This window comes from Pagrus major, chromosome 3, assembly GCF_040436345.1.
Source record: "Pagrus major chromosome 3, Pma_NU_1.0".
Classification (NCBI taxonomy): domain Eukaryota; kingdom Metazoa; phylum Chordata; class Actinopteri; order Spariformes; family Sparidae; genus Pagrus; species Pagrus major.
The window spans coordinates 12742508-12758741 of NC_133217.1; the positions used below are offsets into that span (position 1 = coordinate 12742508).

Below are 16234 nucleotides of genomic sequence, written 5' to 3' on the forward strand. Positions count from 1 at the left end.
AGTGATCACTGACTTTTTTTAGCAGCAGAACAAGCTGTAAGCACAGCATTGACATATTGTTACGTTAGAAAATTCATATGGTATGAAATGTCTTCCATCTTTCTGCCACCAGGGTAAATCCAACCCAATATTCACTTCAGCTCTGTTTTGGTCTCCAAAAAAAAAAAAACCCTTGTGAAAAACATCTGGCTCTTAAGCTGCTAAATGCTCTGCTATGTCCGCCAGCTAGTCGTTAATTGCGGACGTAACTGACCCACTGACAATTTGAATATGATTATTAATGCAGCTTTACAGTGAAACAGTGATAATCCAAAACCCCCCAAAAATATATCTCAACATGAAGGATGAAAAGCTCCATATGCAAACAGTGACCACCTTTACACAAATTAATATTAATCTCCCATCAATAGGCAAAGCAATCTGTACAATTATATTTTTGCGGTGCATTATTTATGTCAAGTGCTGTATTTATGGCCAGAGGATCAACTAATATTATGCTGTTTGGGTTGCTTTATTAGCTAAAAGCTAGCTAGCCCTGATCATGGACTGGATAGACTTATTAGACATATTAGTATGGACGACATAAAATATCCAAAGCATTTGCTTTATCTTGAATATTTTATCACTAATCTGTTCATTAAATTTGTTTTGTGAAGAATGTTGCAATACAGAAAGTCAATCAGAAAAACCTCCAATATACCTTAAAAGTAGAGAAAAAGCAGAAGAAAATGAAAAGTTAAAAAATGTTTAAAAGTGGTTTCACAAGGTTCTATTGACTTGAATGAAAGAAACATTTATCTTTTGAAATAAATCACAATATTAGTTACTTTGCATCCACAGGATTCATTACTTAATCATCAATAATTGAGATATCCATGCACAACCATAATACTTGATATGGGATCCTGGATCTACCAGCTAGCAGCTAATTTGACAGCAGATAAGTTCAGCAGCTAACGCTAGCAGATGGTAAGTGTAACCCAGTAGAATCAAAGATTCTCTATAAAGATAAATAATATCATTTAATATGTAATAATTTTATTTTCCTGCTACTTTCCGGTTCACCAAACTATGCTTAATTGAAGTTAGTCGGTTGATTTAGGTGCCAGTCAAGTTTATTTTATTGTTATTGGTCAAATCAAGTTTTATAGGAGGGAGGAGCAAGTCCCACCCTCTTTCAGGTAGCAGGTGCGGTTGTGCGCGCAGACACACCGGAGCAGCGAGAGAAACACGCACATGCGAACGAGTGAGAAAGGACAGATAATTCTCTGTCGGTTTTTATGCACACAATTTGTTTGTAACCATTTAAAAGTGTATGAAAGTGACACCAGAGGTGACTGAGACGACCAGAAGCCTGTGGATGTGGGTTTTACTGTATGCGGACCGTCTTGGTGAGTCAGTTTTAGAGAAGCTAATGTTGCTAATGACGTAACCTGTGTCACTCCGACATGCTGCGTATTGTTGTGTGTGTGTGTGTGTGTGTGTGTGTGTGTGTGTGTGTGTGTGTGTCGGCTGCTAGCTAATGTGCTACATGTAAAAACGTGATGGTTACTGCGTGATTTGTTAAAAGCTTTGTTTCATTAAAGGGCACATATTTCAGTGTTAATATGAAGGAAATGAATGTGAACCGCAGCTGTTTTGTTTAAATTGTAAATGATTTGGTATTTTTGAGTACATATAATATCTTTAATGTCCTGTAAAACAGGGTTGGTTAAAAATAGAGCTCATTAAGAGTATGAGAAAAGGTTAAAATGTGTAAAAACAAGCACATAAAGAAATTCATGGTTAACATTAGTAATCATATTTCATGGTTAGGCTAAAAGCTAAAAACTATTCATAATTCATATAATATGGACTAAAAACATTCCATAAAATTATGTGGGTTGAAGGTATTATTATCACAGAACTATATGATAAAGATGATAATAATAATAATAATAATAATAATAATAATAATAATAATACATTTAATTTATGTAGCGCCTTTCAGGGTACCCAAGGACGCTTAATAGTAACGCTTAGATAGTTACTACTGTGTTTTCTGAGATTGTTGTGTTCTTAGATTTAATCTGAGATATGGCCATAAGTGGTCATAACTTTATAACTGTATACAATAAGAGTTTTATATTGTTATACAGGCTAGGTTTTACCACTGGATACCACTGGAAACTCCCTTGGATTTGGGAAACTGGACACTGGATTTTCTCCTTGGCAAGGAAGATGGCGAGCTACTGGGAAATCTGACTGCTTTATCCATCAGAGAGGGGACCCATCCATTCCTTCTTCAAAGCACAAGTTCACCGGTGTGGTAGGATTTGTCACGACTCATTCTGATGCTGACTTATTACAAATAGGGTAAACATTGGGAAGCCCTGCAGGGCAAGTCTGATCTAAATTATTTTTTTTTCCTCTTTCTAAGTTAATTAATTTTTGGTCCATCTGTGAAAACGTGAAAAGAACAAAACAAAACAACAATTTTCAGGAGAATTGTTTTAGTTCCTGTCTTTTTGTTTTATTTATGAAAAAAATCAATGTGTGGTAGGGTTAGTAAAAAATAAAATAAAATAAAAAACAAGAAAAATTAAAAACCGAGTCAAAATTTTATTTTTGGTCAGGTGAAGAAAGAATATTTTTTTTCATGTGTGGAAGTGAATTTCTTTTCTTTGTTTTGGGGGGAGTAGGGATTTTTTTTTAGGGATTTCAGCCATGATTTTTAGAAAAATGGATCACTTGAAAAAATCACTTGCCCCTCAGGGCTACCATATTAAACGGGATCACCGTATTAGTGTTAAATCAGGACCTGCAGAGCAATTTGAGGCTAAGCGATCACTTGTTGGTCTGTGATAATCTAGCATTTGGTCAACAACCACCAAAGTGATACAAAAGTGAGTTAAGGGCCTTAAGATCTCGTTCCTGTTCGACCTCTTCACAGACTATAGTAGACCTGCTGTTCAGTTCATGTTGAAATCAAATACTCCATTCTCTGAATAATAGCACATCATGTGGTGTCAGTGTAGGCTACATAGCAATTCACTTGGCCAGAGATGTTCATCTTTCATATGCTTGCACAGTGGGAAACCCTGCGGGCTGTACTGTAGCGTATTGAACACTGAAGGAGCCTGCATAGAGGAGTTAACATCTCTGCATCTTGAAAGCACCTTGAATACACAAGTTAACATAAAAGACTGCAGGTCACGTGATCAGATAACAAAACAGTTAACTTACATCTGCAGGCTTACAAATATGCTCAAAGGAGAAGCAGTGAAACAAGCTCATGCGCAGCATCAAGGTGTGTTCATCTGCTGCTGGCTACAATGTCAACTGACAGCTCTTTGAGGGAATACAACAACAACATAATTTGTGCCATTTTCCCAGCAGTCGCGGCTTGAGACATTCATGTTCTATTGAATCTGTTGTGTTTGTAGTTGATGTATGCGGGGAGCGGTCCTTCCCAAATGGATTAATACCATAACCAGTTCCAGATGGCTGCGACATCTTGTTCCCCTTCCTGTGATCGTTTTAATGCTTTATTGATTGCTGTTGTCCAGGAAACTGGATGCATGCTGTACCGCTTACTCCTTCCACACACACACACACACACACACACACACACACACACACACACACACACACACACACACACACACACACATCATCATCCTTCATCACACACCTTCACCATTCCCACACTCTCCCATCCCACAAAACCCACAATCCATTTTTCATGGCGCTCCGGAATGACTATGCCACGAGCTGATTGGACACACCTTTAATCCGCTCGAACTGAAAGGATGGCGAGGCACGCTTGGAGGGGGAATCGGAAGTGGACTTGATATCAACACTAAGGGCCAAAAACAACCGGTGCAAAGCAGCAGTATGTCTCTGGGCGTCTCGTGTAGCACCATAAAGCAATGAATGAAGTTGAACACATTAATAGATACACTCTCAGTCAGTCTCAAAACTGGTCTCGTCGGTCTGAAACAGCTGTGCCAATCAGAGTGAGGCATGACAATAACATCTCAACAAATTAAGATACTCGTCTACAGGAAATCGCCTGGTTGTCTGGATGGTGCACAGCAACATAAATCTGCAGCCAAAGGCAGATGGTGTTTTTTTTTTTTTTTTTTTTTCTTCCAGTTAACTAGATAGAAACAAATAATGACGCATCATATCCTCAAATGTGATACAGTGGCATAGTTGCACCATAATTCATTTAAGAAAGAAAACAACATGACTGGTAACGGTGTGTGTTTGTCATTTTACAACACCAGGGTTGTAAAACAAAATGGAGTTTAACAAGAGAAAAAAATGATGAAATATTTTATATGGTGGAGTGGGGAGGATGAATTGAGTATTGAGATTGAGATGAGTCTCACAGCCTGAGGAGAGGAGCTGGTCCGTAGTCTGGTGGTAAGGTGGTGGATACGTCATATCTTTTGCAAGGTGGCAGCAGGGTGAACAGAGACTGGGTCGGGTATCCTTTGTTCGACTGTTGATGACTTTTGTATGACTTTTTAAAAAGTTTTGGTGCGTTATGGTACTGCGCTCTGATGTGGGACTTCTCAAATTGAGGGCTGCAGATTTATCACCACATGTGTCCTGCTGCCTTCAGATGGTTGCATGTATTTAATGAACTGCAGGAGAGGCTTTTCAGACATTTTAAAGTAGCTGCGGACAACAGACTCAGGAAACATCACTCATTTAATTATTAAACTTTTTTTTGAATACTGATCAAAATGCTTTTATGCCTGGGCGTGTTTAATTAAACTATTTTAGTAACGTTTTAAGAATTATTGCATGATTGCTGTGCTTTTGCTCCAAGCATTTAGTCAGCTCTTGTCGTTGAAATCATCCGAATGGCAGCAGATTGATTGTTGCACCAGGTTCTCAGCACCATGTCTACGGCCCAGTTTCCACCAACAACTCCCTCCGCGCTGCCTCATTTGAATGAGCCATCCCACCTGTGCGCCGTGCGTACTAAAAATATCTAACATATGGGCAAAGCTAACTTCAACTTCAGGAAAACACCAAACAGGCAGAGCTGTGATTGCCCTGGTCGCCATGCCGCCACAGAAATAGGACCCTAAGGGTTCAGAATTCAATATGTTCTATGTCATTGATCTGTGTCATTGAAACGTCCATAATGTTGTCTATATCTCCCGTCACATATGGAACAAGGATCGTTTCCGGGCTCTCTGGCTCATGCAGTGGTTTTCATCATTCACAGATGGGTCTCTTATGTGCTGCATGTTGAGTTTATTCCTGTGTGTCATGACTGTTCCAGGTAGATTAGTCGATGTGTGCGTGGGACTTGGCACCTGTGAAGGTTGGTTTTATAAACTGCTGTTGCTTAGAAATGCAGTCAAAGCCCAGATTGATGGAACATTCACATGCTGTCGCATAGATGGAAGTAATATTATTGCTTTCATGCATTCAGACACAGGCCAGACTAATTTTCAAAGCCCCCCTCTGGCAAAATTAACATTAATTCCTTCACAACATCCACATTGGTGTATTTTCTGTCTTCCAGGTTAGATTCACCTTAGAAGAAATCTTTGGCATTTTTGAACATATGCTTATTTGCTTTCTTGGCGAGAGTTAGACGAGGAGACTGATACAACACTCGTTAAAAATGTAGCTAGAGTGCGCAGCAGCTTAGCTTACCATAGCATGAAGACTGGAATCAAGGCGAAACAGCTGCAGCTTGCTTGCTGTGGACCTTAGGATAAAGCTGCAGGATATAACACATTATGTCTCATTGGTTTAAACTGAACACAATCAAAGTCTAAAAACAACAATTCACCACTTTACAGGGGGTTACTACCCAGACTATTTGCTGGTCAGACCAAGTTGCTAGGCAACTAGCAGTGATACAGGAACACTTTCTACGAAGACCACATCTAAAGTACGTTAAGGGAGCCTTCATAGCTTCATGACTACACTTCTAAACATACATAATGCTTTCTGATGCGCTATATCAGCTGCTGCAAAACACTGATGTGACTTATAATGAATTATAAATCATAAAGTACGACAGATGCTCTTATTATAAACTAGAGGTTGACTGATGGTGAGGTGAGTATAGGTAGTCACAATGTATTATAAGCCCCATCAGTCAACCTTGGGCTTATCGTTAATAAAACACATCCATAAGACACTTAAACTTGTAATTCATTATATGTCACATCTACTGTATAATATTTTACAACAGTTGAAATAGGGCATCAGAAAACATTATGTATCTTATGATGAGTGCACTCATAAAATACGAACCGTGAATGCCCTATTAACACACTACTGATGCCTGGAAGTTAGTAACGTCGCGTTGACCAAAATCCATTGTAGAGTGGGTCCCGTAAATGAGCCTGCTCACAGAACTAACAGGCTACCCATTCACATTCACACTGCAGTTGTCAACATGGCTGGATTTGTTGTGATTTTTTTTTACTTTTTAAGTACCTTTTCTGTTTGCTCTGAGCTGGCGGCCATGTTGGTGTTGGTGATGTATGTTGAGCAAGACGGTGTACTAACTTCATTGACAAAGTGTGTGGGTGTGCAATTTATGGCACAATTCAATTTGTCTCTCCCCACTGACTACTGTACTTTTTGTTTCGGGATTAAGGTCCCATGAGGTCCACCGGATGGAGCGTGACTTCGGCTCTCTATGTTGGCTTGATCACTCAATGTAAAAGAGTCTTATACTGTGCAGTCATATACATCGTCGAATGTTGCTGCTTCTTTGCCCATTGTAGACATGATGAAAGACTTTTGGAAATTATACAAGACCCAGGTTGAAGAAAAATGTCACAGCATAAAATCAGCTCACACAGAAAACTCCCAGAGCCATTACGACTTTAGGTATTGTACATGTGGGAAGGGGAATATCAAAGAATATATTGCCGTGATGACAGCGGGTCCCGTTGGTTATTCCTCTTCCTTTTTTTGTCACTCCTACCTCCACCCTATCTCACCCAACCCAGAGCGTAGTGTCCATGGGAAGTGTAATTGACTGAGCTCTCTCCTAGTGTTTATTTTATCCCCTTGCGGACCACAACAAGGCCTGTTACCCCACTAAACAAATCAATGTAAGGTGTTAAAAAAGTAATGATGTGACACTGAACTCTAACACCCAAAGCTATGGCCTACTAAATCAGCCCCGGTGCTGGGCAATTCCCACTGAGTGCATGATTAAGCAGCTCTGACTGAGGGGGGGCTCAGGAGATGGCTGGCTCATAACTCAGTGCTGTCAAAGCATCATGAATGTGTTGAAGAAAATAAGAAAATAGTAAGGCTTCTAACTCGGCAATAACCAACTCTCGCTGGCCAGCTGGAAGATGTGTGTTAGTAGTTAGTTTGCTACCGTCAGCAAGCTCTCATAGCTTTAACGAGTCTATTAAATGTGACAATCATCAAAGAGAAGGTAAACGGCTGTAACGAATGTCCAGTTGCGCCTTACTTCTGCAGGTGTGCTTTGTGCTAACTTGTTTAGCTGCTGAACGTGAGTCCGTCACTGCTCCTGTGAGCAGTGGCTCCCTTGTTCTCTGGGTCAGGGGCTGTGTGCTTTTTGCGACTGGCTTAGCTGCTGGTTGTGTACTTTGAGCGCAGTGTGAGTGTGATACTGTAATGCCACTGGGGTTGGCTACATTGACATGATTGGATGGGAAAACAGGGAGGAAATAGTGAAGAATACTCCTTTTTTATATATTAGTACAAACAGACACACACAGTGTGGAAATAAAGTCAAATTTGTGACACTGCTCATCAGCCTTGTAATAGTGACATTAATACTGCTCTCTGCTTTTAGTGTGACAGATGTTGACATCTGAATAATCATAACAGAATGCATGTAATGGGATCCTTTACGAAGCCATTGTTTTCTCTACGATAACTTGAATGGTTCCATCAGTGTCATCTGGAAAATGTATATTTGGTCGTGTCAAAATAAGCTTAAAAATACTGCTCTCTTTGTGAATTAAGTCATTTCTAAATACAGGTACACTGACATGACAATACAGTTTTTACAGTGATCGAGTATGTTCTTTCTTGGAGGAAGCTGTAGGTGTCAGGTGATTGACAGGAAGAAAGAACAATGTGCTGTACACAGTTATTTGAATATATCCAACAGAGGCACAGTGGAATATGATAAAACAGACAGAAACCTTGGCAAAGGTAAATGAGGTCTTCATGTTTACCTTGATGGATTATCCAGTCCAGGCAATTTTCGAGTCACTGTTTTCTTTTCTTTTTTTTTTACATGAAGGAATGACAGCAAATAGCATCACCTCAGAGTAGAATAATTTGTTTGTGCAGATACAACTTGGAACAATTGAAAGGAAATGGAGGAGTGTTGCGATCCTGTAAAGTGGCTTGATGCAACATCTGACTATTTGTGCCCCCACATCTTTGCAAACAAAAACTGGTTATAGTCAAAATTTCATCCCTCACAAATCATTGAATGTCATGTTAAACATTTTGCATCTCATTATCTATAGTCATGCTTAAAGAGAAGGTTTGGTCGTCTAGTGGATAGTTAGTTTTTTTGTGTCATACATTTACTCTATATATTTATAATCCCAACGTGGAATGGTCAGTTAACCAACGATGCCCTCACCGTTGGCCTGGTGTAGATGTAATGGTTGACATGTACCACAATTGTAGATGTGACAACCAGCGAGAGGTGTGCCTGTTTGTTTGAAAACAACAATGGCGGTTCCTCAAAAGATGAGCGTAATTGCTATAGCATCAGTGAAATCAGAACTGGAGATATATTTCATTGAAAGAAGAGCAAAAATTGGCAGTGAAGGCTTTCTCAATGGAAAATATATTTTTCTTGACTGACTTTGGCAATAGTTTAATTTACCAATAGGCCCCGCTGGTGGTAGTGCTCTCCTACTGCTGATCTGACAGCTGAAGTTGGCCCACGGTAGACGGTGATTGACAGATGGTTCGTCCAATCATCTGCAAAGTCTTTTTATGTGTGCCTGCCCATTTCCAGTTTCTTGTGGCGCCTTTCCAGATGCCTTCTGGCTCGTCGGGTCGGAATCCAGCAGCAAACTCAAAGGAATTTTATAGCAATATGATATAATTATAGATGTTTTTGCTCCTAAAACCAGTTCATCGATATTGCTTATCTTCTAATACCAAGGCCAAATTCTTTGTTTAATCATTTTGTTTTTGTTTTTTTTCCTGAGCAATACTTGACCAGTTCATTCTGGAACTCATAGACACATTAAAATTAAACACCACCCACACATTCCCAATCTCCTCCCCAAACACAGCCTGTTTACTGAGGCATGACAACTGCGTGCAGCAGCTCCTTTGTTCCGGTGGGTCTGGCAAAAGAAGCACTGTGGTTTTAATTTTTAAAATGCATGCGAAATTCCAACAGAAATAGACCTGTGACTGAAAAATTGGCGGTTTGCACCAGGATATTTTTTTTCTCTGACACCGATCTGTGGCATAATTGAACAATGCTCACAGCCAAATGGCTATCTTCAGATTGTGCTTTATATAAGCAACCGTTTGTGTGATTCATCTGGTGTCTAAATAGGAATATCTGTACCGGCTCCTTTCAGCAGGGGTTCTATTTCTTTCATTGCTGCTGTCTTGCATGAGGTGGTTGAGATGAGTGGAGGGCGTTCCCCTGCTCAGCGTGTTGCACTTCACTGCAGTTTTCTGATGAAAAATTTAAAAAACAGACTACAAACCGCAGTATCCCAGTCCTTCAGCCGCACTCTCTTCTCCTTTGCTGAGCAACATGTGTCCGTGCTTGATGTCATCTTCAATGCTACCCGCTGCTAATTACATCTGAGCAGTTGAACTTGGAGAGCAAAACGCTTAAAGGCAGAAAGAGACTAAGATAAGAAGAGAAGCACGGTGACAGGGGTGTGTTCTTAGACTAAGTTACACACACAGGTGTATAAGGGAGTATATGCTGCTGCAACAGAACGTGTGCCCACTGTGCACGATTCTGCTGACGGCTCAGGATCTTCTAATAAGCGGCTTCCCTTGTTTGGCAGAGGGCGAGGGAGGGGATGGGAGGGAAGAAAATGGCTCTTTCACCTCTGTAACCTGCTGAAGTCCCCTCTGTGCTAATGCTTGGCTGCACACTGAGGTGCTCTGCTGCACACACTCATGCATATGGTTTAATTAGAGTGGCAGGCATATGTCTCTGCTGCAAGGTACCTGCCTGTCAGATTAAAACCAGAGGACTGTTTTATGCAACATTATGTCTGATTTCCCTAAATAGTGACTATTAAAGAGGCCATAAGTAAAGCTTTTACTGCTCCATAGAACAAAATGGCCTAAATATATCTGTAAGGGTTGATTAGGCTGTTGATTAACATCAATAATTCAGGAAATACTCCACCGAATGCAGAAGTTTCTAGCTTTCAAAACCCATCTTTTTCCTCCAGCCTCATCTATTCCCATTTTCAGTTCTCATTACAAAATGCTCTGCAGTAGAAGCACGTGATGAGACTTTTAAGTTACATCTGTGGGGTTCCAAGAGCCATGTTTGTTTAGTTTGTATCTAATGCTAAGCTTGTGCACGAGCACACAGGTGCTGTGATACGCATTCCTGTGGATGATTTTATGCCATTCCACTGTTTGATATATCAAATAACCACTATCCACAACGTGCACACGCTAACTGTAAATAATCTACGCACAGGCTCCATTAGCTTTAGAGCAGGGACACCCCAAACTTTTTTCCGTTGAAGGGCCAAAACTGAAACTTAAAGGTGCACCGAAGGCCAAAAGAATGCACCTATTGTTGTATTGTAAAGGTGCAAAATGATACAAGGATCGCAAATTAACGTAATCAGCTGAGTTCCTGCGCACTCTGCCCGCAATGATCAGATTATAAAAAATAATCAATATTTTAGTCATATTTTTAAAATGTATTATTATTTTTATTATTATTATTATTTATTTATTATTATTATTATTATTATTATTATTATTATTATTATTATTATTATTATTATTATTATTATTTTGCTTCAAAGATCTGGTGTGCCAAATTGAACCTTATGGCACACCAACTTTGGCCTCTAGGCCCCACTTTTGGCAGCCCTGCTAGTAACTATTTTGGAAGGAGGACAAGAAGGCCACAATGGAGTCTTTTGGTTCCATTTTAGAAGTCTGTTGAACCTTTGTTCATTTCCAACATTATACTAGGTACGTTAACCCTGGTGCCATGTCATTTTTCCAACGGCCCATTATTCTGAAAGCCCTAATAGTCTGAAAAATAGCCCGTTGGAGCTAGGTCTGCTTTTATCCGACAGCAAAAGCCCACTTCTCTGAGGGCTCTTCATTCCGAAATTACACACTCTGATATCACTAACTAACTGATATGACTGATATAACACAAACCATGATCTATTTCTAAAGCCAACAGAGTAGTTTTGGTGCCTAAACCCAACCAAACTATGACTCTTTCACGACGTTAACCATGTGTTTATTATCAACAGAGATGGCTAACTGACGTTGACAGCAAAGGTCAACTGAGTTTGTCCCCTTCCTACACGTCCAAATACACGATTAAAGGCAAAAACCTCCAGGGAGAGTGTGTATTTTCGGGAAAAAAGGCCTTCAGAGCAGTTTGCTTTGTTTTATAATTTATAATAATGGACTGTTGGACAAATGGGCTTTCAGTCCAGTGCAACATTTTTCACACTATAGGGGTTTCGGGAAAAAAGGGCTGTTGGAAAAATAGACTGCCCCCCTAACCCCAACACTAGCAGCATGCTAGATCAAAGCTGCACTCATTGTGGAAAAAGCATGTTGTCATCAGTAGCTGGCAGTTCAAGTGTGATTATTAAACTGATCCTAACACACAATTTTCTAGACCTTTCTAGGCTCATCCAAGTAATATGGTCGTTTTATGATGAAACAAAACTTTAAAGCAATTTGTTTGAATCTATTATATTTATTATTTGAGATACTTAAGTAATAACTTCAGCCCTGAAAAATGCAAAGTATGCAAAGTTTTAGTTCACAGATTACCCAATACTGCATTTCATACTGTGTGATATCACTATAAGGTGGTTGGAGCATGCAGGAAGAGTTAAAGCAGATTCACACTTCAGTAATAAAGCTGGCTCGTTGAAGAAACTTCCATTCACTCCTCAAGTGTGTAAGCCTTACTGTACAAACTTCAAGATGAGAAGAACAACAATTAATGCGTATGCAAAACTGCGACAGTGGGACCGATGCCTTTGTTCCTTGAATCTGGCTGTCACTGGTTTTTAATTAGCCGACTCCCTTCAGCGGGTTTGAAAACAAAGCCCTTATCAATGACACAACAGAAACATATGAGGGGCCGTACATGCTAACAAGGGGCCTTTAATCAATGGCAGCCACACAGGCACCAGGCAGGGTTTAGCACAAGCTTATTCACATTAGCTGGCTGTATTGTTGTCATAATAGTTCAATACATACATTTGCGTGTGTATTCGAGTGTTATTTGTTCTACCGCTGTTTGTCTGGGGTTTCCTGTGTCTGAATTCTGTTCAGGATTCAACAGTTTGCTAAGAAAACAGTGGGCTTGTTTGTGCAACACATAATGTGGGGATGAAAATAACAACACATTTATACAGCACATTTCAATGCGACGAGACCTCACCAGAGGAACAATATTAAGTGCGATGACAGACAAATATACATAAAAGGAGCTCATTTACATTTTTGCAGCAGTTCATGTGCTTCAGTGCAGCTGCAGCTGGTGACAACAAGGGAGAATGTGTTTGTGTGTTTTTAGGGGAGGCTGATTTCTCCACGCAGGTGAGCGCGCTCAGATAAATGGCACTGTGCCTCTATCAAATATCCAGCGCTGTGATCCCTGAGGCTGGAGCGTTGCTGCAGCCCATTCCACTCTCAGTGCGGAGCCCCATTAAGCTTTGGCTCCAATCAAAGATCCTCTCCCTGTATCAGACTTACTTCATCTCGGAGGGCCCACTCCAGCTCGGAGACACAGCGCCCTGACAGCTGATTGATCTGTACTCCGGTGTCTTATGCTTTCGCATCTTCCCCTCACCCCTCAAGAAAGAGAGACTAAGAATGGAACAATTTTGGTACACAGCATAAACTGTGTGTATGTGTGTTTGTGTCTCTCACTATGTTTTGGTGTGTTCTCTCAGCGTGTTCTCCCAACATATCAACGATGTAGGTACCCCTCTGGCATCACTTCTTAAAGCGTTCCCTGAGTGCAGTCGTACAAAGAGAAAGGAAAGTCAGGGTTGGGGGTTGCTCAGGATGTTGGATGAGTCATACAATGGACTGCATCCTGTTTGTGTCTCACTCTAGAGTGAACTATTCCTTTAAGTCATGTAATGTAAGCAAGTTAACCCTCTAGGCGCCAGAGTTTATTTAGGAAAATATTCCGTTTGGATTTTAAGATTTCAAAAGGCTGTAGCTTGGAAGTGGTGAGAGTCCTCTGGGCATTTTGTTTTTTATTACAAAAATCGCTATCTGTCTCTCTGTCCAGCACGCTCCTACCACCGCTCCGCTGCTCTCTCCTCTCCCACTCTGCCGCTCAGCCGCTGCTGCTCTGACAGCTGGTGTCGGGTTTCAAACTTTTTTTTCTCAGATATTTTGCATAGAAACACACCCACAAATGACGTCAGGATTGAAGCTGAATCTAGTGGCCATCTAGTGGTAGCAAGCAGTAACAGCACAATGCAGTAGATATGGGCTGTTTTATTCAGCAATGTTGCCTGTCGCAATAATGCAACTTTGGCGCCTACGCACGTAAATTATGTAACTTGGATGCGAAAGTGAAGTAAGTACGTGACATGAGTCATTTTATGAGTTTTGGATGTCCAGTAATTGTAGTCAGCGTTGATTTTCGGCCAGTACCAGCCTCCTGAGACAAAGTGTGTGTGACCCATCCATCCACCCTGACCTCCTCCAAAAGCAGACTTTCTCGCTCTTTATACTATGTATTTTATTTCTTCATCACATTCATGTGTAAAGAAATGCATTTTGATAACAAGCCAAATAATTTAGGACATTAACATGTTATATATAAGCCAGGTCTTTTGAGTTTAATTGTGTTGTGTTGCCTCTCGTGCTGCGGTTGTTTTTGATTATTTCGTCTTTTAATTAAAACGCCTGTACGTACAAATATGATTAAATTCAGTACGGGATGATTATTTAAAATAACTTATTCATTTCATTCATAGAACATTTCTGTATCCTCATAAACCATTACTGTGATACGAAAAAATTGTATATACCGTGATTAAAATTATCCCCCACCACCACCACTCTGAATGTAGATTGTCCATTTTTTTTTTTCTCCTTTCGATTGCTATTCCATTTCCTTCTCACATATCAATCCATGACTATGTATTTGTTAAAATCTTCAATAACTACGTCTCCATTCTCTCTATTAGGCTATCTATCAGTGTTGTGCATATGTGTGTGTTTGATGTGATTGCGCGTGTGTGTGTGGTTTGGTCACAGATTGATGTGTTTGTCTCCCCTCTGTTGTTTTCCATCCTTTGTTTCATGCTGTTGTTTGGACAGGCATAGGCTAGCTGGAGATGGGAATAAATGGGACTGTTAGGAGACATCCGTTATATGCTGACACAAAGCCATTATAAAAGAACAACTCCATATGTGTGTGTGAGTGTGTGTGAGTGTGTGTGTGTGTGTGTGTGTGTGTGTGTGTGTGTGTGTGTTTGTGTTTGTGTTTGCAGACTCGTACAGTATGTGTGTGTGATCTGTTGTGGGAAACAAATGCGGGTGGCATGTTTGTTTCTGATTTAGACAATATTGTATTTCATACCTGTGTGTGTGCGTATATCGGCTCCCTCTGATGATTGTTTTCATTATTGATTAGGCTGTTGTTTTAGCGTAGATGTTCAATCTTGTGCGACAAATCTATAAATCGTTTGGTCCATGAAATAGTGATATTTCCATTACAAGTTCTCCCCGAGCCCAGGGTGGTGTCCTCGAAGTGCTTGTTTTTCTGTTCGACCAACAATCTAAAACCAAAGACATTAAATTTACAATGATATTGGATAAACTTAGAACAAAAGGCAGCACATGCTGGCGTTTTAGAAGCCCAAGCTATGAAAATGTTTTTTTGTTGGGACTTGATAAATCACTTTAACAACTAATTAATTATCAAAACCATCAAAACAATTCATCTTGATCAACTAATTAAGTATGGATTATTATGTTATCATATAGTTAATATGTATTTATTGCTGTAACTAACTCTAGTTGTAGCTAATGTTAGTTGCTGCAAAGTCTTTTTTTACTTATTACTACACACTGTTCCTCCCCAGGTAGTAAGTACTAAGCGGAACATTTACAGTCTTTTAGCACCTTAAAACACTCCATGGATATGAAGATGTTGTACATGTGTTGATGAATTAGATTCTCTTTTCTATCATAAAAACAAACAAACAAAAAAAAAAGAAAACAGAAAAAAAAAAGGCCTGTTCCAAAAAAAAAAAAAAAAAAGTCTGGGTTTCAAATGTCTCATCAGAGACAGAAAATGCACTCCCAATATAAAATTTTCCAGTAGGGTCATTTAGTCCCCAGTCAAGTTACACAGTAAGAGTGATTCATCCCTTTGTCACTCTATTTTTGGGAGAAAAAAATAATGGCTCTTCATTGTCATGGGTCTTACTTTTCCATTACCAATTTGACTTTGTCTGCTTGCTAAAAGAACAGAATTACCTCAATTTTATGTTACAATGGTCTTTCAAAATGGTACAGCTGAAAAAATTATGCAAGACTGCTGGAAAAATATAACTGCTCCACAAATAAAATAGGTGAATGACTTAATGATAGATGTGCCATATAAGTAAGTTAGCCTGGCTGTAAGTGTTTGTGGTAGACATTTTGAGGTATGGTACCATTTCTTTGATAATATTTATGTGAAGCATTGGAGGTGGTTTGTTTTTTAGTTGATTAGTAGTTTAGATTTTTTAATGTGTATATTTTCAAGTATTTTTCTTTCTTTCTTTCTTTCTTTCTTTCTTTCTTTCTTTCTTTCTTTCTTTCTTTCTTTCTTTCTTTCTTTCTTTCAGATTTAGCATTATCTTGTGTGTGAAGTATTTTTGTTGTTCTGTGGAGTAAATGTGATTTTGAAAATGTATGATTATCACATTTTTTGAATGTTTTATAAATTAGTTTTATAAGTTATGTCATAATGACGTAGACCAAAGGTCTAGAAGTCAAAGAAGTCTTGCTTTTCTAGCAATGCACCTTGGTT

At 39.5% G+C, this 16234-nt stretch overlaps 1 long non-coding RNA gene across 1 annotated transcript in view; it reads left to right on the forward strand.

The window, feature by feature from the left end:
- Positions 1-1211: 1211 nt before the first annotated feature.
- The window catches only part of LOC140993989 (uncharacterized), a 40091-nt gene continuing 25068 nt past the window's right edge, over positions 1212-16234 (forward strand). The window contains exons 1-2 of the long non-coding RNA XR_012178698.1: positions 1212-1391; positions 2139-2308. This is a non-coding gene — a long non-coding RNA (uncharacterized lncRNA). The remainder of the gene's footprint in view (positions 1392-2138; positions 2309-16234) is intronic.